The 22,015-nt window shown below is 50.2% G+C and overlaps 2 long non-coding RNA genes across 2 annotated transcripts; one reads left to right on the top strand and one right to left on the bottom strand.

The window, feature by feature from the left end:
• Window positions 1–5,815: 5,815 nt before the first annotated feature.
• Window positions 5,816–17,847, top strand: LOC112633253. The gene is made up of 5 exons (XR_003121503.1): window positions 5,816–6,095; window positions 12,371–12,453; window positions 14,557–15,956; window positions 16,212–16,337; window positions 17,157–17,847. It is a non-coding gene; the product is annotated as an uncharacterized LOC112633253 (long non-coding RNA).
• Window positions 16,687–21,624, bottom strand: LOC112633254. Its single transcript, XR_003121504.1, has 3 exons — window positions 20,641–21,624; window positions 17,996–18,432; window positions 16,687–17,885 (listed from the first exon to the last, which is right to left on the bottom strand). It is a non-coding gene; the product is annotated as an uncharacterized LOC112633254 (long non-coding RNA).
• Window positions 21,625–22,015: the final 391 nt, after the last annotated feature.

Here is a 22,015-nt window from a genome sequence, read left to right as displayed (position 1 = left end):
ACAACCCACGTGTCCATCAACGAAAGAATGGATGAATAAATTGTGTTCTGTTCATACAATGGAATATTATTCAGTCATAAAAGGAATAAAGTGCTGAGCCATGCTACAATTGTGGATGAATCTCAGAAACATTATGCCGAATGAAAGAAGCCAGCACAAAAGGTCACCTATGACAATGGGCTGGAGGGGAAACTGGGAAGTAACCGCTTAAGGGTGTGGAGTATTATTTTGGGGGTGACGACAACATCTTGGAACTAACTAGACCTGGTGGCAGCATAACATTGTGAATGTACTCATTGCCACTGAATCATACACTTTAAATGGTTAGTTTTAGAGGATGCGACTTCCCTTTCTTTTCTGTTTATTTCTTTCTCTTTTTGAGACGCAGTTTTGCTCTGTTGCCCACGCTGGAGTGCCTTGGTGCAATCAGAGCTCACTGCAGCCTCTGACGCCTAGGCTCAAGTGATCCTCTCTGCTCAGCCTTCCATGTAGCTGGTTCCACAGGCACACACTACCATGCCTGGCTAATATTTAAACGGTTTCTGTAGAGATTTGGTGGAGCGGGGGGTTGGTCTCATTATGCTGCCCAGGCTGGTCTTGAGTTCCTGGACTCAAGTGATCTTCCCACTTCAACCTGCCAAAGCGCTGGAATTACAGGCGTGAGGCACTGTGTCCGACCTTAGAGTATGTGAATTTCTTATCTCTCTCTCTTTTTATTTATTTATTTATTTTATTTTTATTTTTATTTTTTTTGAGATGGAGTCTCGCTTCATCGCCCAGGCTGGAGTACGGTGGCATGATCTTGGCTCACTGCAACCTCCAACTCCCGGGTTCAAGCAATTCTCCTGCCTCAGCCTCCTGAGTAGCTGGGATTACAGGCGCCCACCACCACGCCTGGCTAATTTTTGTATTTTTAGTAGAGACAGGGGTTTCACCATGTTGGTCAGGCTGATCTCAAACTCCTGACCTCGTGATCTGCCTTTCAAAGTGCTGGGATTACAAGCATGAACCACTCATTGCGCCTGGCCCGCTCTCTCTCTTTTTAAAGAGGAACCCAGTGGGCTGATAACAGAATTGCAACGGGAACCCTGGCCTCTGGAGCCACTCTTGTTTCTCCAAGGGCTGTTCTAGGACTAAAGAGAAGAGAGGCTCAGGCTCCCCTCTCCTTTATATGTTGCCAGTGTCAGAATTCTCCTGGAAATCTGGGGTTTCAGAGCAGGAAATCTGGGTATCATGCAGAGCAGGAATACTGACGTGTCTTTTTGGGGTACTCTTATCTGCTCATGGGCTCCTAGGGTCCAAATTGGCCCTATACATGTTTCCTGGAAGGTGAGGACTCTTGGCCAGTTGTGGTGAGGATGATGTTTACCATCTCGAGGCATGCTCTTCCCAGGGTATGTCCTAAGTCTACCCGTAGGATGAGGTGAGGGTCACAGTTACATTGATGGGGAGGAGAGAAGGATGCCAGCTCTACTTCTCAAACCAGGCATGAACCCCAAAGGATGTCCAACCCTCCCTAGGGAAATGGAGGATGCAAGGGAAGACTTTGCTCACCACAAAGGCACTCAACAGATGGGCAAAAGGAGGGCAAAGGACCAGCTGAATCCCCCAGGAGAGCTAGTCTGGTCTGCCCCGATACAGAAATGTACCATGTTAGAGAACTGGGAGCAGAGGAGGCCCACACTGGTAATGGCATCTGCTGAACATGAGGGTCCACTCCCTCCTTGCAGTACTCGGTTCATGGCTTGTCCTGAGTCTGCCTGAGTTAGACGGTCTATTTGCAGTGAGCCACAGTATCCTCTAACTGTCACCCCTTTTGCTCCCCTCCGCCACCTCCCCACTGCTTGCCTTTAAAAGACTTTGCAACAGCGAAACAGCAAAAGTACTAACATAACTAACTCAATTTTTGTTTAAGAGGCCTTTTCCCATTCCTGCACGTAGGCTAAGATAATTTTAGAGCACTGAGATAATATGCAGAAAAAAGCAATCATGTAGTTTTTAAAAACTAACTCTGGGATTAAAGGAGAAGTATGTAAATAATCAATGTTTTGTTAAAGATTTATAAAAGCATTGTGACCTGACCAAGGACAAAGAAGTTCTCAACCTTCTTGGACCCTCGCTGGTGCCCAGGTGCCAGTGGCAATTGGTCATCTGTTGATCCCAATTCAACCCCCCTTCTCTTCCCCTTTGCTCTGTTGCCCAGGCTGGAGTGTAGTGGTGTGATCTCAGGTCACTGCAGCCTCCGCCTCCCAGGTTCAAGTGATCCTCCTGCCTCACCCTCCTGAGTAGCTGAGATTACAGGCACACCCCACCATGCCCAGCTAATTGTTATATTTTTAGTGGAGACAGGGTTTCACCATGTTGGCCAGGCTGGTCTCAAACTCTTGACCTCACGTGATCCGCCCACCTTGGCCTCCCAAAGTGCTGGGATTACAGGCGTAAGCCACCACGCTCAGCCTCTTCTACTTGACTTTAACATAAAAACAGCATAAAATCTGTACTGACTTAATATGATAGTATGGTACTTTAGAGCAATAAATAGTCCATTATCTTCTTGGTTTTGCTAGCTCTTTAAGTAAACCTAATTTTCTTCCCATCAACCCTTATCTCTGGCGTCTGGCTTTCAAGCAGTGAGCAGCCAAACCTAGGTTTGATTACAATATCTCTAGAACCAAAGATGCTTGGAAATAGAATCATAAATTCACTATTGCTCATCCTTCAGAAGCCCCAGGGAATAGGATGAAGTGTGAAAGTTTGGGATGAACAGGTGGTTTGATTTTTTTCCAAGTAGATATTGGAAATGATAGACTGACACTCAGGAGAATTCGGGAATGGATTATAAAACAGGTGGCTTGGGAATGCTTAAGAAAGGAAGTGGTGACCTCTATGTATCCCCTGTACTCAGTTAGAATGTGTCATGCCAAATTGTATTTCCCTTTTTGTTTGTGTCTAGGGAGACTAGACTAGACTGTTGAATTAGGGGGAAGTCGTAGACCTGGGTGATGGCAACTCAGGCAGGAGGATCACTTGAGCCCAAGAGTTCAAGGCTGCAGTGAGCTATGATCCTTGTCATTGCACTCCAGCCTGGGCAACAGAGCAAGACCTTGTCTCAAAACACTTTTATTTATATTTATTTATATATTTATTATTTTTATTTATTTTTTATATTTTTTATTTTATTTTTTTGAGACAGAGTCTCACTCTGTTGCCCAGGCTGGAGGGCAGTGGCGCGATCTTGGCTTACTGCCAGCTCCGCCTCCCGGGTTCACACCATTCTCCTGCCTCAGCCTCCCAAGTAGCTGGGACTACAGGCACCCACCACCACGCCCGGCTAATTTTTTTGTATTTTTTAGTAGAGACGGGGTTTCACCGTGTTAGCTAGAATGGTCTCAATCTCCTGACCTCGTGATCCGCCCGCCTTGGCTTCCCAAAGTGCTGGGATTACAGGCATGAGGCACTGCGCCTGGCCAAAACATTTTTAAAAAAGGACTTTTGTGATTACGTTGGTCCCACCCTGATAGTGGGCTGCGTACTCTGGGCAATGCTGTGACCACACACTGCCTTGCCTTTTCTCTAACTCTTTCACATGGGTCTTACCATCCTGGCAGGACTGCTAACTCTGCCAGGGTAGGAGGCTGTGTCTAAAGCCTCCTTGGGACTCTTGAGCTTCCTGCAGTGGTCCTGGGCTGGGCCTGTTTTATAAGTTTGTTGAATGGGGTTTGTATTTTCTGAAGATCAGGGCTGGTCCCAGTAACAGATGTGTAGTCTAGAGAAAGCTGGGGAAGTTGGAGTCTAAAAGGACAGGCTTAAATCTACCCAGGTTCCTTACAGTGTCTGTAGGCAGCTCTCACTGCCTCTCTAAGCCTCTTTATGTGACCAATGAAGATGATAAACAATATTCACAGAAATGTGACAAAAGAGATGTTGTAGTCTAATGATATAACTATGTCTTGAGCTGTTACTAGGTGCCAGGAACTGTGCTAAGCACACTTCCTTCATTTAGCCTGATGATGTGGATTCCATTATTATCTCTACTTTATGGACAAGTAACTGAGGAAGGGTATGGAGCTTGCCTAAGGTCACATGTTGTCAGGGGCATGGGCAGAACTGAAATGTAAACCCAGAACAGTCTGGTTCTGAAGGTCACTGGAATGTTCTAGCACAGTGGTTCTCCAGCTTGAGTGTGCATCAGAATTCCTTGGTGCATTTGCTGAAACATACATATCTGGGCCTTCCTTTCTTCCCCCAGGGCTCACTGCAGCTGGGACTACAGGCACACACCACCAGGCCTGGCTAATCTTTCTGTATTTTTTGTGTGTGTGTGGAGATAAGGTCTCACTTTGTTGCCCAGGCTGGTCTCGAACTCCTGGGCTCAAGCCAGCCTGTCTCCTAGGTTTCCCAAAGTGCTGGAGTTACAGGTAGGAGCAAGCCACCGCACTCAGCCTGAATCGCATTTTTTTCTTTTTCTTTTTTTTTTTTTTTTTTGAGATGGAGTTTCACTCTTGTTGCCCAGGCTGGAGTGCAATGGCATGATCTCGGCTCACTGCAACCTCCGCCTCCCCGGTTCAAGCCATTCTCTTGCCTCAGCCTCCTGAGTACCTGGGATTACAGGCGTGTGCCACCATGCCTGGCTAATTTTGTAGTTTTAATAGAGACGGGGAGTCTCCATGTTGGTCAGGCTGCTCTCGAACTCCTAACCTCAGGTGATCTGTCTGCCTTGGCCTCCCGAAGTGCTGGGATTACAGGCATGAGCCAGCCACCGCGCCCGGCCTCTTTTCTTTTCTTTTCTTCAGAGGGAGTCTGGCTGTTGTCACCCATACTAGAGTGCAGTGGCATGACCTTGGCTCAACTGCAACCTCCGCCTCCCGGGTTCAAGTGGTTCTTGTGCCTCAGCGTCAGGAGTAGCTGGGATTATAGGCACTCACCACCGCGCCCGGCTAATTTTTTAGTAGAGACGGGGTTTCACCATGTTGGTCAGGCTGGTCTTGAACTCCTGACCTCAGGTGATCTGCCCGCCTCTGCCTCCCAAAGTGCTGGGATTACAGGGGTAAGCCACCGAGCCTGGCCCTGAATTGGATTTCTAACACGTTCTCAAGCAACGTAGATGCTTCGGCTCTAGACCCACTACTTCAGGACCACTTTCTAGCATCCCTACTCTAGAAAATAGTAGGTACTAAGAAGAGGGCAGTTAAATAAAAGACTAAGCCGGGCGCGGGGGCTCGGGCCTGTAGTCCCAGCTACTCCGAAGGCTGAGGGGGAGGCAGGAGGATTTCCTGAACCCAGGAGTTGGAGGATGCGGTGAGCTATGATTGTGCCCCTGCACTTCAGCCAGGGTGACAGAGTGAAGTCCCATCTCTAAAATAATAAGAATAAATAATAAAAAAATTAAAGACTAAACCTATACATGTTGTTAGGCCAAATGCTGTACACGCATGAATTTACAGTTATGGGTTCAAATCTGAACTTCACCATAACCATGTGCATAAAGAGGCATACACCCGAGGTCTTGCTAGTTAAGCCCTTGGCACTATTCCAGGACAAGCGTCTTCTGTCCTCTTACTCTGGGGTTCAGGCTTCTGCGCCCCTGGTCCGCGGTCGCGCGCCGCCCCCGCGCCTCTCCAGCCCTGAGCTCTCTGCGGCCGAAAGTGGCCGGGCAAGCGTTGCCATGACAGCGCCGCGGGTGGGGATGCGGGAGGCTGAGAGCGCCGGCCTGCTAGCCCCTTTGTGCGGCGGGGGCGGCGGTGTGCTCCCTCCAAGACCGGCTGCACCCCGCTTTCCTGGCCAGGACTCTGGGCTGGGTAAGGAGGGGTTGGGTGTGGGGTTGTAGGGGCTCAAGGAGGCGGGAGGGTGGAGGCGAGGGCCAGGGGTGGGGCGCCTCCGCCCGCCAGCCGCTCCCGCATTAAAATTTCATGGGCGCTGCAGCAGCTACAAAGACGACGCCGGCTGCGCTCGGGGGACCAGAGGGAGGGAGGCTGCGGACGAGTGCGGGGAGGAGTTTGAGATGGGAGGCGCTTGCAGGGGCTCCCCCAGTTCTGCGCTGTGAGCCGGGGCACAAAGAGCCCTCCGCACTCGCGCCGCAGGACCGCGGACCCGAGGTAAGACGTCGCCCCATCCTAGCAGCCTTCCTTCCCAAGCGTCCTTGTCCCCGAACGCGGAACAGCCTAATTCCCCGAGGCTGGGGTCGAGGGCAGGTCCCAGAGTCCCAGGGCTGGGTTCAGGGATGCAAACGCCGCCTGAAGTGTCCCGCATTGGATGGATGAAGAGGCTTTGCAGCCTGTAATTGTCAAACACAGTCAAGACTCTGGCTGGGATCGGGGGTGAGGTCAGGCAAGGGGAGGATGCTTTGGGAGTCCAGTGCTAATGGGGGTCTTGCAATCATGATTATGAGGGGGAACAAAGACCCTTCCCTTCCGACGACACGAGACAGGATTTGGGAGGTGGACCTGCGAACCTTCTCGGCCCACCAGGTTAGCAATTAACTGGCCAAGCCATAGGCAGAGCCCAGAGGGTCTCGGAACTGGAGGTGGGGGTGAGGTGGCGGGGCAGGGTTCTTGAGGTCCCCTTCCCTCATACCCAGCCCCCCTCCCCACCAGAGTCTACCATTCCTTTACTTCTGGGACTCAAATCCCAGATGTCCGGCGTCAAATTTGGCTCCAAAAGGATGGAGAGGGCTGGTAACTCACCCTCATTGAAAACAACAGTGACATCAGTTTATGGAGAGGTTACTCTAGGCAGGGACCTGCTTGGTGCTTTGCAAGCGTTATCACAACAGTCCCACGAAAGTGGTAAGAAACAACCCCATTTTAAAGATGAAGAAACGGAGATTCAGAGAGGGTTATCGACATGCCCAAGGTCACACAGCCAGTGATTGTGAATCCAGATATGCAGGACTCTAAAGCCCACGTTGCATCTCCTAAAGGGTCTAAGGAGATCCCGGAACCCACCAGCTCGATTCTCCACGTTTCCTCGGTTCCAGGACACTCCCTGGAGAGGCTGGGAATTTGGGAGGAAAGGGGCCAGACTTCCCTCCGCCCAGCGGAGGGCCCTGGGGTAGAGAAATTGTTTCTGGGATTGTGCAGGGGGAGGCCCCGGGGGCGCACCCTGGATTTCCCACCCTCATCCCAGGCTCCGGATCCGAGGCTGCCCGGCGCCTGGGATTGCTGGCGCGCACACCCCACTGCAGTGCCGCCGCGGGGAAAACGCCCCCACCTGCTGCGGCGGGAGGGGAGGAAGTATGAGAGGGAGGACTGCGAGAGAACTTGAGGGAACGACTTTGTTTTTTTCTCGGGGCCAGGCTGGGACTGAGCACGGCTCAAAGCAGAACGCTCGCTCTGGACTCAGTGCTTTGCAAAGCGCATTCCCTTTTGGGAGCATCTGGGAGCGCCGCGATGGCCCAGGGAGGGGGGCGGGGGTAGACGCAGGGCAGGGATGAGTAATTCCACTTGACAGACAGGGAAACCTGAGGACAGTGGTTCTCAGACTTTAGGGGCGTTGCTTCCAATACGCAGATGTCTGAGCCACGTGGCAAGGAGGATGAGTCAGCAGGTTTTGGGGTGGGGCTGGGTATCTGATGTTTACTCAGACCTCCTCATCCTCATCCTGCAGGTGGGCAGATCCTTGCTTGAGGGAACAGTGCTCCCACCTCGCCCCTCACCCTTCTAGGCAGAATCATCCAGCAGCCTGGGCAAACCATTTCTGGACACTTTGCCAGCTCCTAGCTTTGGGTGGCATTGAATTGACCCTACTCTAAGTTTGGTTAATTTCATGTTGAAAGCATTTTATGTAAACACCTTCCATGTCCCCCATGCCCGCCTATTTTACTATTTGGTGACCCTTGCCATTGAGAACTGTTCTGAAATTTACTTATTTTAAGCCTTAACCCCACTCCTTAACAGAAGAGAGTGATGAAGTCTTCAGAGTCCCCCAAAACAACCATAATCCCTTACCGCCAGCTTTAGGAGAATCATTCTCTACGCTTGCATTAAAAATGAGAATTTTGGGCTGGGCACGATGGCTCACACCTGCAATTCCAGCACTTTGGGAGGCTGGGGCAAGAGAATGGCTTGAGCCCAGGAATTCAAGCCAAGCCTGGACAACATGGTGACACCCCGGTCTCTAAAATAAATGAATAAAAATAAATGAGAATTTTTATAATTTTTGCCGATTTTAAAAAACAAATTCAATAAGTTTAATAAAATGCATGATAATTGTAGAAGATTTATAAACGATAAAAAAAGAAGAAAACTCAATTTTCTTTTTCTTTCTTTTTTTTTTTGAAACAGAGCCTTTCTTTTTGCCCAGGCTGCAGTGCAGTGGTGTGATCTTGGCTCACTATAACCTCCACCTCCTGGGTTCAAGTGATTCTCGTGCCTCAGAGGGCCTCCCAAGTAGCTGGAATCACAGGCATGTGCCACCATGTCTAGCTAATTTTTGGATTTTTTGTAGAGCCGGGGTTTTGGCATGTTGGCCAGGCTGGTCTCGAACTCCTGGTCTCAAGTGATCTGCCCACCTCAGCCTCCCAAAATGCTGGGATTGCAGGCATGAGCCACCATGACTGGCCTGAAAACTTCATTTTCATATATTTCTCTCTGGGGTGTGTGTGTGTGTGTGTGTGTGTGTGTGTGTGTGTATATATATATATATATTTTTTTTTTTTTTTTTTTTTGAGAGTGAGTCTTGCTCTGTCGCCCAGGCTGGAGTGCAGTGGCCGGATCTCAGCTCACTGCAAGCTCCGCCTCCCGGGTTTATGCCATTCTCCTGCTTCAGCCTCCCCAGCAGCTGGGACTGACAGGCGCCCGCCACCTCGCCCGGCTAGTTTTTTGTATTTTTTAGTAGAGACAGAGTTTCACCGGGTTAGCCAGGATGGTCTCGATCTCCTGACCTCGTGATCTGCCCATCTCGGCCTCCCAAAGTGCTGGGATTACAGGCTTGAGCCACCGCACCCGGCCTCTCTCTGGTATATTTTCTATTTTTGAAATTGGCTGGGCGCGGTGGCTCACACCTGTAATCCCGGCACTTTGGGAAGCTGAAGTGGGTGGATCACCTGAGGTCAGGAGTTCGAGACCAGCCTGGTCAACATGGCGAAACCCTATCTTACTAAAAATACAAAAATTAACCGGGCGTGGTGGCATGTGCCTATAGCCCAGCTGCTCTGGAGGCTGAGGCAGGAGGATCGCTTGAACCCAGGATGCGGAGGTTGCAGTGAGCAGAGATTACACCACCACCGCCCTCTAGCCTGGGTGACAGAGGGAGACCCTCAAAAAAAAAAAAAAAAAAAAAAAAAAAGAAGAAAGGTAATTGCATTATATGTATACTGCTTTTGAAAAGTTATATCAGGCCGGGCGCGGTGGCTCAAGCCTGTAATCCCAGCACTTTGGGAGGCCGAGACGGGCGGATCACGAGGTCAGGAGATGGAGACCATCCTGGCTAACACGGTGAAACCCCGTCTCTACTAAAAAATACAAAAAACTAGCCGGGCATGGTGGCGGGCGCCTGTAGTCCCAGCTACTCGGGAGGCTGAGGCAGGAGAATGGCGGGAACCCGGGAGGCGGAGCTTGCAGTGAGCTGAGATCCGGCCATTGCACTCCAGCCTGGGCGGCAGAGCGAGACTCCGTCTCAAAAAAAAAAAAAAAAAAAAAAAAAGAAAAAGAAAAGTTACATCAGATGTGTTTGTCCATGTTATTATGACCTTTGCCGAAATCATTAGAGATTTCAGTGTTTCACGCAGGAGATAAACACGGTCTACTTTGTCAGTTCCCTATTGTTGGTCCTGCTAGTTGTTTCCAATTTTTCTTTTCTTCTGTGTCTTCATTTTAAGGTCCTTTCTCTGGCTGTGGTCCATGCTTCTTCCCAGGGCGGGATTACACTCTTTGAACTTACTTATTCATCAAGGCAGGGCAGAGTGGTGGAAAGAGAAGCAGCTGAGAGTTACGCAAGTCCGTGTACAAATCCTTCTCCCACCTGTGTCCACTTCAGTCCGGGAGTAATCTCCCTTCTCTGAGCCTCAGTTTCCTCATCTGTAAAGTGGAAATCACAATCCCGGTTTTAAAAAGCGGCCACGAGGCTATGAACCAGTGCGTGTTCGGTGCCCTGTAGGTGCTTAACAAAGCTAGCGAATGCTATCGTGCCCCCCCCCCCCCCCGGGTGCCAGCTGAGTTCAGTTACGTAGCACCTGAGTCTTGTATGGATACTTAGTGATTTGCTTTTATTTCTGTTGAGGCTGCTGGTTCATCTCCTGGGTGATTATTAGCCTGTTTGAGCAGCGTGTTTCTGGGGCATTGGGTCCATTGTGCAGATTCAATGGGCTGGTGAATAACTTGTAGGCCAGTCCTTTGTTTCAAGAGGATCCCTTCCCTTGTCTCTGAGGCCCGACTCATCTGTCAGCTCGAGCTCTGAGGAGGAACAATAGCCAGAGATTCTCAGGGGCAGAGGCGAAGTCTGGCTGAGAGTGACATCTGTCTCCCTATCCCATTCCACTCTGATCAGATCAGATGAGGCAGGTGTCCCCTTATCCCTTGTGGTGCCAGGTGGGCCCCTCTGGAAGCTACCGGATGAGTCATGGAAGGGACGGGGGTGCTGAACTATGGTGTGTGTACTCAAAGGTGTGGAGGAGATGATGAGTAGTAATTAACCCTAACTACCACTTTGTTACCGTTTACCAAGGTTCTTGCTGGTGCTGCCTCACGGTTACTCCATAAGGCAGGGAATTAGGCATTGCAGGTGAGAAACAGGCTCAGAGAGGTGAAGTGATGAACCCAGGGCCACACAGCAAATTAGCTGTGGAGACAGGATTTCAAATTGTATCTAGTTTGACTCTGAAACCTGTGTTTGTAACTACTACACTATGCCACTCTCCTAAGAGCGAACTCTTTTGCCTACAGACTGTGAAAGCAGCTGGAATAAACTGAACAGAGATGATCAATCAATCACTGGCCAGTTTTCTCACCGTAATAGTAATGTAGATGGCCATCAAGTTTGCAGTTTACATATACCTTCCTTGGATCTTTTCTCATTCAATCCGTATATATATGGATCTATATAGATCCATATATATATGACATGAATCCGCTCTGTCATCCAGGCTGGAATGCAGTGGAGCAATCAAGGTTCACTGCAGCCTCCACCTCCTGGGTTAAAGTGGTCCTCCTGCTGCAGCCTCCCAAATAGCCACAGGCACGCCCAATACACACAACCACGCCCGGCTAATTTTTGAATTTTTTGTAGAGGCAGAGCCTCCATGTGTTACCCAGGCTAATCATGAACTCCTGGCCTCAAGCAATTCTCCTGCCTCTGCTTCCCAAACTGCTGGGATTATGGTGTGAGCCACTGTTCCCAGTCCCCGCCCCCATTTGAACACGCCTTCTGCCCCTTTGGGGTCCAACAGGCCTGTTTAGAAACCTCAGTTTCCTCATCTGTAAAGTGGGGATAATAAAACCCAGCTTGTTTTGCCGTGTAGATAAAGACATTTGCAGTTAGGATCTGTTCTTAATAAATGTTAGTTCAGCTTCCTTTCCCTTCTTCTTGGTTTTCTTTCCTCTCTCTCCACCTCAGGGGTTCCCTTGTTTGAAGGAGATTTGAATTCCGAATCTCCTCTTTTGTGGACATTGTGTTTGAATTCATAAAGAAACAGTGCTTTATCCTCCTCTGCAGAAGCATCTGCTTCCCCCAGCATGTCTCCTGCGAGGCACGTGGCACATTCTCATTATTCCCTGGAGCTTCCGTTATCGCTGGGCGCTGGCTCATCCAAGGCAATTTGGGCCAACATCTCTTGCATGTCTCAGATCTCTGAGTAGCGATTTTATTCCAGAGTCAGGGAAAAAGACCAAAAACCCAGAGGGAATCTAAAATGCAACAAATGTATGTTTCCCTGGCAGCTGCCCATCCATTACTAAGAACAGTGCATGCTGTTTAGGGGGAAAAATGAATACTTCATGGGTGGTGGTAATGAACTGTGTGGTCAGTGATGACAATAATAATGATGTAAGAAAATGGTAGAATTCAAGCTAAGCCTCATTCATCTTCTCATTTGATCCTCATGACAAACCTGTGAGGTGGGCACTGTTATTATCCTTAATTTGTGGATTAGAAGACCGAGGCTCACTGCTTTGAAGGACTTGGTCAAGGTCACACAGTTTGCCCATGGCAGAGCAGCACAGGAATCCATGCCATAAAACCCACGTTAGGATGTACTGGTTGACACTGCCCTGAACAAAATACCTCCTTGTTTCCTGTTTTGCTTTTGATCTGCATCCGAGGAGATCAGTTTTGGGAAACGCTGTGATTTGAAATGGGACCTTAGCATCTATTCTCCACTGTACCCACGGGTATGTATTTATTCTCTTACTCCTGTCTCTTTTTCTCTTGATGACAGTTGGAGGCATCTGTCCACCCATGTGGTTCCAGACACGTTCATGTGGCCACCATGACCCTGTTTGCATCACAGGAGTAACCAAGGTGATCTTCCCTCTCTTCCTGTGTCCACTGGGGTTGGTTGGTAGAGACCAGCTTCATGCTTTGAGGTCAGATCCATCAGGAAATCCGTATGTCCCGAGACCTCCTGAATCTTAGAGGTGGGAGAGACCTCTGATGACCCTCTGGGTTCCAGTTCCTCAATCCTGGCTTTCCCGACTGACCTTGGCTTGAAGTGGGTGGTCTATGGGGTCTAGTGAGAGCTGAGATGATGAGGCCCCGGTGTCCACAACCAGTTCTTTGTGCAACCTTTGATCTGACACTTTTTAGTTCCAGTCCCCTTCTATCACATATAAATGAGTTTTGCAAAAATAACCTATTGAGGTATAATTTACATACAAGGAAATGCCCCCATTTAAAGCACACATTTCAATGTGTTTTGACAAATGTGTACACCTGTGTAACCATTGCCACAATCAGGATATAGAACATTTTCACCCTCTGAAATGTTCCCCTGTATTCCTTCCCAGTCAATCCCCTCTCAGCCCCAGCCCCAGGAAACCACTGACCTGCTTTCTCAGCAGTAGATTGGATTCTACTTTTTTTTTTTTTTATGTTCCATATATATGGAAGCTTCTGTGTTCAGTTTTTTTTTTTTTTTTTTTTGAGACAAGATCTCACTGTGCTATTTGGGCTGCAGTGCAGTGGTGCCATCTTAACTCACTGCAACCTCCGCCTGCCGGGTTCAAGTGATTCTTCTGCCTCAGTCTCCCCAGTAGCTGGGATTACAGGTGTGTGCCACCACACCCGGCTGATTTTTGTATTTTTAGTAGAGATGGGGCTTTGCCATGTTGGCCAGACTGGTCTTGAACTCCTGACCTCAAGTGATTGCCTCAGCCTCCCAAAGTGCTGTGGCTATAGGCGTGAGCCACCGAGCCTAGCTGAGGCTCATGCTTCTTGTTGCATGTCTCAGTAGTTCAATTCCTGTTCTGTCCAGTTTTATTGAGGCATAGTTTAAATGTCATATAATTCACCCATTCAATTATTTTAAATAAATGTACCAAGTTGTGCAACCTTCGCCATAAATCAGTTTTGGAACAGTTCCGTTACCCCGATAAGATCTCTCATACCCATTTATTGTTCATCCACATCCCTAACCCCAGGAACCACGAATCTATTTCTCATCTCCGTAGATTTTCCTTTTCTGGATATTTTGTATAAATGAGATCATATAATATGTGTTCTGTTGAGCCTAGCTTCTTTCCCTCAGTATGATGTCTTTAAGGTTCATCCTCGTTGTAATGTGTATTAATAGTATGTTCCTTTTTATTGATGAGTAGATTCCGTTGTGTGGATAAGGCAGACTTTGCTTTTCCATTCATCAAGATAGGGGATTTTAATTCGGTCAGTGCTTCCTAACTGCACTATATACATATAATGCTACAGGATAAATATGGCTCATCTTTCTGGAACATAAATATCACACACAGATTTACTTAAAGTTTAAATCATTGAGTGGTGAAAATAATTTTTGGAACATGTACTGTGTGCCAGGCACTGGCTAAGCTTTGAAAATCATTAACTTTGGACAGGCGTGGTGGCTCATGCCTGTAATCCCAGCACGTTGAAAGGCTGAGGCTAGCGGATTGCATGAGGTCAGGAGATCAAGACCAGTCTGGCCAACATGGTGAAACCCTGTCTCTACTACAAAAAAAAAAGTTAGCCAGACGTGGTGGCACACACCTGTAATCTCAGCTACTTGGGAGGCTGAGGCAGGGGAATTGCTTGAACCCGGAAGGCGGAGGTTGCAACGCGCTGAGATCACGCCACTGCACTCCAGCCTGGGTGACAGAGTGAGATCTTGTCTCCAGGAAAAAAAAAAAAAAAGAAAATCATTAACTTTGAGTCACACATTAAGTACGTGGGGGTTAGAGAGCCACAGTTTCCTCCAGGTTTCTCTGGCCCCAAAGCCCATGCCTTCCTTTGTACACTCTAAGACAAAGGAGTGTAAGCTTCACCCAGGAGCTAGCTATAGGTCCCTTGAAACCTCCATCACCTTACTAATATCATGACTCGAGGTCCGCAGAGCCAGGGGAAAGGGTCACTGTGGATCAAGCCAGGCTTGAGCAGCCCAGGGTCTATTTACAGAGAGCAGCAAGTTCCTGGGACAGAGGAGACAGAAGGGAATTTCCCGGTTCTTCAGGACGTTCACAACCACACTGAGAAGCATCCTTGCAGATAAGTATTTAAACTTACCAGGCCATAGCCTACCAGCCTGCCCTCCTCTGGTCTGTGCAGGGAAGTGTAGTATCCTAGAATCCCAAAGTGGGAGGGGAAATGGGTGATGTCGCTCATTCTCTTTTCTGCGTCTATGGAAGAAAGAAAGAGCTTGTCCCCATTTTGTGGGGTCCCAGAAAGGGTGATTTTCACACTCCACATTCGGCATTAGGGCTAGTATTTTATAAACGTCACTGTCTGGAACTTTTGAAGGCTGAGTTAAATGACTTCACCTTGTGTACTTGTAGAACTGCTATTAGGAGGAAGCTGGGGACTCCTTGGTAACGTGAACTGGCCCTTTTCAATTTTGGTGTTTTGTGATCATATTTATAAACCTTGGCTAGAGCTCCTTGGCCTTGCAGTTAAGTGAAGAGTTAGCAGTGTGACTTTAGATGCATTTTTCTCAGTGCAAGTGTCTGAGTTCACCTCCAGTTCTGAACGCATGCCCCCACTCCCAGGTGCTGACAGAAAGCTTTGAAGATACGCTGAGATGGCTCCCTGACAATCCTGATTCAGGTCTGTCGGTTGATGAAGACAGCGTAGTTGTCACCAAAGGCAAAACCTGGCAGATGGTCCTAGGTCAGGATTAGTGGTCATTCTCTGGTCTTCTCCAGACTGGTGACACAGGGTGGTCTTAAAAGAGTCCTACTCCAGCCTCTGGCTCCCCGAATTTCCTCTGGTGCATGGGGCATCAGGAAAGGGCAGGGGAGAAGGAGGGGGAGCAGAAAAATTACTGCTGGGCAGCAGGGTCCCTTCCATTTCCCCATCCACTGCTTCAAACAATGGGTGATTATTGTGCACCTTGAGTGAATGTCAAGGCAGGAAGAGTCCCAGGGCCACCCAGTGTGGCAGGAGCAGAGCTGGGATCAGAATTCTGGATTCCTGACTCTCCGTTCAGCTGCAATTCAGCTGTCACCAAGCTGCTGAGTTTGTCCTACTTTCTCCTGGGTCGCATTCTGCTGTTGTCGGGAAACAGGGAGTGAGTGAAGGGAACCCGGGAACCCCTCTCCCCTCACCTTTTAAGGATGTTCTGGGGTGGAATAAAGGGAGGTGGAGGGTGGGGTGCCTGGATCCAGCCTCACTGGCTCCTGGTCCTTCTTTCTTCGGCAGGGAGTTTTGGCAAGGCCTGGGCCTGGGGAGGGGGCCTGGGTGCAGTTTTCTCCTGCGGTGTGGTTGGCTCTTTTGTCTTCCAGGATGGGCCTGTGGGGTCTGTGTGGGGAAGGAAGGAGCTGGGAGCCTGGACTGCCTGTGTGTCTGCTGGATGCTGCCAGGTAAACCTGAGAGAGATGTGGGGAGGGAGGGAGGGAGGGAGGGAGGTCACATGGAGCTTGGTTTCATGGGGGTAGGTTTTCCTCCTACCTGTGCCCCCTCCTCAGGCCCAGAACATTCCTGCTCATGAGAAGATGGCCAGGGAAGCAGGTGGCTGGAAGGCTTGCTCTGTGTGGTCCTGGTGGGGGTGGGTGGGATGGAATCAAGACCACTGTGGGTGAGCTTGAGCAGAGAATTTAGCATGTTCATTCATTCAGCACCGGAATGGACCAAGCAACTTCTCCGAGCCAGATGCTGGGGATGCAGAAGTGAACCCAGAGACATGATCCCATCTGCTCAGATCTTCATGTCAGAACACGCTTTATTACAGTCTCGGCGAGGGGGTGAGCTCCTCATCCTGGGAGCAGTGTGTGTGTGCGTGCATGTGTGTATGCGTGTGTGCGTGTGTGTGTGCATGTGTGCGTGTGTGTGTGCATGTGTGTTGGGGGTGGTGGTGTGCAGAGATCCTCTCAGTGGGAATGTTGTAAAATGAATTGAAGCCATCAAAGGCCTCTGAAGGTCCTTCCCACCCACTCAAATCCTTGCCCTGTCTCTGCCCATGAGGCTCCTGGAGCTTGCTATGGGCTCCCTTTACTGCTTTTCCTCTGGTCCCCTGAGCTAACCCTGCCTGGTGGGGTATTCTCCGCTTTCATTGCTTCCTCTTTTTAGACAACATTTTTTTTTTTCCTTTTTCTCAGAGACAGGGTCTCACTCTGTTGCCCAGGCTAGAGTACAGTGTTATGATCATGGCTCACTGCAGCCTTGACCTCCGGGGCTCAATACATCCTCCCACCTCAGCCTCCTGGGTAGCTGGGACTACAAGTTCACGCTACCGTGCCTGGCTTATTTTTTGTAGAGACAGAGTCTCATTATGTTGCCCAGGCTAGTCTCAAACTCCCGGGCTCAAGTGATCCTCCTTCCTCAGCCTCCCAAAGTGCTGGGAGTCACGGTGGGAGTCACCGTGCCTGGCCTAAGTTTCTTCTGAAAATTTTTCATGTCCAGAGTTCTCACTTCCACCCTGTGTGTGTGCTGGGGGCATGAGAGAGAGACTGGGGGGATCTCTGAACATGCGTCCCCTGAGATGCAGAATCAGGCTGGGGGGGATGTGGGAAGTTGGGGGTGGAGGCTGTGGCTTCATCCTCACTTGCTGTGTTTCCCCCCAGGTGGCTCCATCTGGGCCGCACCTCCAGGACTCCTGGCCTGGCCTTCTCTTTGGACCTCGGGTGACCTTGGACTCTGGCCGCAGTAACTTAGCGGGCAGACTCTGGTGGTTTTCTAGCCCCCTGGGTGACTCCCTGAAGATCTCATCCTCCTCACCTGTTGGGATGGAGCCTCCCATGGATAGGAGCTCTTCCTGGCTGATGCTCAGTGGACGACTGGATCTGGCTCTGGAGGATGACTCCAGGGGTATGAGGGAGGCCTGGCAGCCCACTACTCCCTCCTCACCTGCTCGGGCCCTGCCTGCTGGGCCCTATTGTCTGGGTCTGGGGGCCCTTTCCTGACCCCATGTGAACTTGATTCCTCCTTGTGTTTCTGCCGGTGACCAGACAGAGCCTGGCCTGGGCCAAGGCCCCACTGACCACACTCTCCCCAAGGCTGGGTCTCAAAGGACCCTACAGGATGGGGACAGGAACATGATGGAAGTCAGGGAGGGGCTGTCAGGGAGAGGGCAGACACAGTTCCTTGGGTGCCGCTGGCTGGAGTCCTTTGTCTCCGTTTGCTCTGTGCGTATTTGTCATTTTGTGGGGCTTCCTTGGTGGGGCTTTTCCATGCTTTTCCTCTCCCTGATGGTTACAAAGAGGAGACAGTCAGGATCTGGGAGGAGCTGGAGCCTTCCCCCTATGCTGTTGAACTCTGGGAGGGGCAGCTAGAGGGACTGAGTGTGCACCATCCTGAAAAGAGAAGGTCTTTAAGAGATAAGATCTAGGCCAGGGAAATTCACTAGAAAGAGACAGGCAGCCCTGGGTTTTTTTTCCTGCCATCCAAAGGGAACCAGTCTTACCCAAAGGATTGAGGGGTCACCTTAGCCCAATCTCAGGACACTGTCCTCCAATCAGATCCCTGCTTCCAGCTGCACTGCTCCTGGATTGTGTTCTTGGGGAGCAGAAGGTGGCAGGACAGGCCCCACAGTCCACAATTCCAGCTCCCTCCAGAGGGGACAGTCCCAGTGTCTGCAAGAGAGCGGCTTGTGGCCTCCCTTAGGCAAGTTTAAAAGCCAGATGTCCTTTTTCCCAGAAAGGGGAGTGGTGTGTACTATTCATCGGCTTGGGCTGCCACAGCACCGTGCCACAGACTGGATGGCTTAAACATCAGGAATTTTTCTCCCAGTTCTGGAGGCTGGAAAGTCCATATCAAGGTGTTAGAGTTGGTTTCTGGTGAGGCCTCTCTCCTTGTCTTGCAGGTGGCACCTTCTTGCTATGTCCTCACATGGCCTTTTCTCTGTGGAGAGGGACAGAGAGCACGAGCAAGCTCCAGTGTCTCCTCCTCTTCTTATAAAGACATTAATACCATCAAATTAGGGCTCAACCCTAGGGACTCATTTAACCTTAACCCCTTAAAAGTCCCATCTCCAAAAACAGTCACATTGTAGGCTAATGCTTCAACATATGCATTTGGGGGAGGGGACTCCATTCAGTCCTTAGCAGGGTGGTCACTGCAAACATGGAAAGCCAGAGCCATCTCCCCTTCAGAATTCCTGCCCCTCACCCCAGAGATGGGGAAGAGGAACAGAGGTATGGGAAGCAGACACTGAGAGTGGCAGGTACCATGCTGGGGTGGCTCGGAGTGCTTCGGAGGACATATGGAACTGGCTGGGCTCAGTGTGGGGAGGCAGAGCCCCTGGGAGAGCCCTGTCCTGAGAAGGGCTTGGGCTACAACCCTGGGCAAGTTACTTCACCTCTGAGCCTCCCCTGCTCTGTGAAATGGAAGGCATGTGCCTGCCTGTCAGGTGCAGGGAGGATTCAGTGAGGTCGTGTGCCTAGCACTGTGCCTGACTCCCAGCAGATATTCAGTAAATGCTCCTATCCATCTGGGAGTATAGACTTAGGGTTTATCTATTTTTTTTTTTGGCCCTCTGGACTTCAAAACTCAGCATCTTCTGATCCAGAGGCATTTCTGATTAGCCTTTCCCTACCTATTTTCCTAATATCACTCTTTAATCAGCTTGGGGAGGTGGCAGCATTTCATGGCCTCCATAGTAACTCAGAATGCTTCCTGGAGTATCTGAATTCTCCTCTCTCATCAGCACTGAGCACCTACTTTGGGCCCTTTCCCGTGCTAGCCATTTGGGGGAAACATAGGTGAAGAGTGCCAGGGTTTGAACCTTTAGGATTTCACAGCCATGCTGGATGGGATAAAACCAGCTCACATGGAGAATCAGAGACTGGGACAGTGCCATGAAACTGTCTATTAAGGCACAAGTTCTGAGTGCTTGGGAAGTGCGAGACAGACCCCACAGAGGGCTGCTGCAGTCTGGAACAGCTTCCTAGCAAGCTGTACCAACCAGAGCCTTGAAGGATGAGAAAGATCTGCCTGAGATGAGACCCGACCCTCTAAATTCCCAAAGTAAGTTCTAGGAAATGTCATCATTGCTCCTTTAAAAAAAAAAAAAAAAAAAAAAAAGGCAGGTTCAAATTCAAATTCTGCTGCAAAATTTCAAACACTCAGGGACAGGGCATAGGATGAAGTGTTCCTTGACTTTTATGGCCGTAGAATCCATTTCTCATGGAACATCGTTTAGAACTGTGGGAGATGCTAGGCCGGGGTTTCTATGGGAAAAGTACAGCAGTGATAGAAGATGGCATAATTAGGGTACAGTTAGGTGCTTTGTGGCATGGGCTGAAAAGGAAGCCGACTGGGAGGGTGTGGGGAGTCTCAATTTGGTTCCAGGAGCCAGGCCAGCTTGATGCAGTTTTTTTTTGTTTTTTGTTATTGTTTTTTTTTTTTAGAGGGGGAGGGCAGGCCAATAGTTGGAGCAACTAGAGACCTGACAGTCGGTGATGGAAGAGATGCCTACTGAGCACGGGTGTCAGATCTTTTGCGGAGAGATGCTGGTGTGCGTGTGTCTATGCCAGAGTGTAACAGGATCCAGCCCTCTGGGGAGGGGCTGACCAGAACTAGGCAGGGGGTTTCTAGCCAGGACAAGTCGGGTCCATTTTCAAGGGAGCTGAAATATTTGCAGGGGTACTCTGAGACCCACAGCCAATAAATAGGGAAGCGACATGCTTTTGAGCAGGGTCCATGTGGTTAGGGTTGATTTTGATGGGGCTGAGAGGCTTAGAGGTAGACCCCCTGCCCTGGTCAGGCCCCACTCCCTGGCTGGTGGGGGCGGGAGGCCTCTGGAGCTGCAGCTGGAGGGGCCGGGGCAATGTTGCATGGTGTGATTAACCTACTAACCCAGGGCTCAGCCGGGACGCTGTGGCGTGTGGCGAGGTGCCTGGCCTTCTGCCAACCAACTAACCCACTAACCAGGCCCGAGCATGCCCTACTAACCACCCCCCCGCAGCCAGATCCTACTAACCATGCAGCTCATGGGCCTTTCAAGGGGCTGGGATATGGGGGCAGCCAAGGCTCCAGAAGGCTCTGCCTATGGACTGGGATCTTTGTGCAGACCCACGTTCCAGGACAGGGAATGCAAATAAGACTCACCAACTTTGCCACTTCCTGTTGGGTGACTTTGAGTAAGTCACCTCACTTCTCTCAACCTCAGTTTCCTCAGTGGTAGAATGCGAGTTCTGATACCTCACAGGTTGCAGTGAGGATTCCCGTGAATATAAGGATCTTGGCACATGGCAGATACTTTTTTAAAAAAATGTATGAGGGTGGAGGAAGGCCCCCAAACCTGGTTGAACACGTCTGCTGCCTAGGCCCTGGCCTCTCTGGGTGTTCTGCACACAGATCCTTCTGCCTGGGGCAAGAGACTTGCTTTGAATCCCTGACTGTCACTTCCCCACATTCTTCCTCCGTCTCAGCTTTCTTTTCTGTAGGCAACTCTTTTGTTCGATTACTAACCCGTCTAACCCCGGGGTACCTCAACTGCACCCCGATCATCCCTTAACAAACTAACGGACCTGCGTGCGTTCTTCCTTTTCTCCTAGCGACTCCTGTGTGTGTCTGCTGAGGTGCCCTGTCCGCTGGTGCTGTGCTCTGACTTACTAACCCAGCCCCTACTAACCCTGTTTTCTCTTCTTACTAACCCCAGCCCTGCCGAGCTCTGGGCTCCCCCCGGGGGCTGGTCCCCCTCCTTTTGGCAAGCAGATGACTTGGGACTACTGGCCCTGTATACAGATGTCCCACTTTGCTGCCCCATATTGGCTGTTTGTAAGATCAGAGTCCACTGGGCCAGGTCTAAGGCAGGGGATGGCCCTATTAACAAGACTCAGAGGAGGAGGAGGTGGTCCTGTGGATGGGGGAGGCTGCACTCTGAGTATGACATCTCTCCTCTGTGCAGAAGTCTGGTTGCCACTGGGAGTAGGTGGGACCAGGGAAACCTCTGGGACGTGAGTGTGGAGGCCTGTGGGTCTAGACACTAGACTGTGGAGCTTTGAGCTTTTGTGTCCTTCTCTGGAAGGAAGCTCGGGAAGAATCTTCTCCATTGTTAAGTGATAGGGATAGAAGCTGTCCTGCACAGGAAGAGGGGGGCGTGTCCCACGAGGAAGGCAGGAGGGGGCGTGCCCGTCACCGGAAATTAGCAGAGGGGCGTGTCCCACACCGGAATTCAGAAAGCGGAGCCTTTCTTACACCTGAAGTCAATGAAGCGGGTCTTTCCCACGCTAGAAACCACTGAGTGGAGTATTTAGTACACAGGAAGTAGGTCAGAGGAACACTTCCCATGTTTGAAAGCCGAGAAGAGGGACGTTTCTGACACCGGAAGTCAGTGAGAGGACTCTTTCCCACACAGGAAGTCAGCTAGCGAGGCCTCTTCCATCTCTGGAGCTGAGAGAGGTGGGTTTCCCCCACCGGAAGTAGACGTGGGGCCGTGACCGGAAGTCATTGGGAAAGATCCATTCCACGCACGGAAGGT

Source organism: Theropithecus gelada, chromosome 10 (genome assembly GCF_003255815.1).
Source record: "Theropithecus gelada isolate Dixy chromosome 10, Tgel_1.0, whole genome shotgun sequence".
In the NCBI taxonomy this organism is placed as follows: domain Eukaryota; kingdom Metazoa; phylum Chordata; class Mammalia; order Primates; family Cercopithecidae; genus Theropithecus; species Theropithecus gelada.
This window is presented reverse-complemented; position numbering and strand designations above follow the sequence as displayed.